Here is a 1,572-nt window from a genome sequence, read left to right as displayed (position 1 = left end):
AGTTGCCGCCATGTGATTGGCTGATTAGAAATTAAGTGTTAACGAGCAGTTGGACAGGTGTATCTAATAAAGTGGCCGGTGAGTGTATTTTCTCCTCATTTTCCTCACACCCGTGGACAACCATGCTTGTCACTGTGCTTGTGAAGAAGTCCGTGATGACTTTCGGGTCACTGTTAGTGTAATATGCTTCCATACAAATTACATATAGGGACCAGAAAGTCACAGGTTGGTCCAAGTAGGGGTCTCTGCGGACGAGTGGGCGTGTCACAAGGAAAGGCGAATCTAAAGCGACACACCTGATTTGACAGACTTTGTTAAAAGGACACACCTGACTGGACAAGCAAAAAAGGGGCGATACCGTACGGCACCACCTGATTGGACAAGAACAAAAGGGGTGTCACCGTACGGCACCACCTGATTGGACAAGAACAAAAGGGGCATTACTGTACGGCACCACTTTTTCTGGAGAACCCTACTTGGGTCACATTTCTCCTGGTTAACCTTAGTGTTAACCAGGAGAAATGTGAGTGGGTCAGGGTCAGGCTGTAAAGAGATCAAGGAGGATCTAAGGATAACGTCATGTAGGCCTTGTAGCCCACAGTGTTTATGCTTTTGACACGCCCACTCTTGTGACATGCCCACTTTGATTCTGCAGATAACCCCTTCTCGGTTGGTCTCCTCACCATGCACACATGTTGCGGTGTCCTTGAACAAAACACCTAACCCCCAACTGCTCCCATGGTGGGTGCTTAAAAAGCTTCCTGCTGCTCCACTTTGGTTTCTCACTTGTAATGGGTCAAATCTCATTGTATGGGAACATGACTGATTTTTTTTTTCACATAAACAACTGGAATCATTATACTCATTCATTCTTGGTTAGAATAGATAGTTAGATAGTTTGTAAATATCACCTTTTAAAACCACACAAACAGTAAGTCCTGTGTCCTAATTCTTGTGTTTGTTTCAGAGGGTCAAACTGTGCTATGAACCTTGATTTTAATGCATAAATCTGAGCTAAGGATAAATAAACTAGAGCTGTCAGTAATCTAAACGCAATGTAGAGTACTAAATAGTCATATTCATATTTATGCATTGAATGTGCTCTCTTACTGACACCAATTCAATATTTCTTCTCCTAAATCCAACCAAAAACATTGTTTCATTTGTGAAACAAACTGTGAGTGAGTGAATGAATGAACTCCATCACAGGTACAAAGAGATTTTGGACTTAAGATAAGAACTTCCTGATAGATCTAAGCACAGGTCTGTAAACTGAAAACCTGTGTGCAATCCATTTACTGTAGGAAATGTGTTGTGCTCTGAAAGACGATGTGAACTTGTTTTCTTGTATCTGGGATCTGAAATAAATTGTTTCCAGTTGAGTTTTAGATTCTGTCAAGTGAAAATAGAAGTTTAGTGGGATGTTATACTAAAACAGGGGTGCCAAACCTTTTTTGAACCAAGATTACTTTTGATGTCAGCAGTTTGCCGAGATCTTCTCGTCTAGTCTCAGTATCAAAAAAACATAATTTTTCATTTCCCTACTCCTCACTTCTTTAAAGTAAATAAAAT

Source organism: Austrofundulus limnaeus, unplaced genomic scaffold, assembly GCF_001266775.1.
Source record: "Austrofundulus limnaeus strain Quisiro unplaced genomic scaffold, Austrofundulus_limnaeus-1.0 Scaffold166, whole genome shotgun sequence".
Taxonomy (NCBI): Eukaryota; Metazoa; Chordata; class Actinopteri; order Cyprinodontiformes; family Rivulidae; genus Austrofundulus; species Austrofundulus limnaeus.
Note: the sequence above shows the minus strand (reverse complement) of the source record.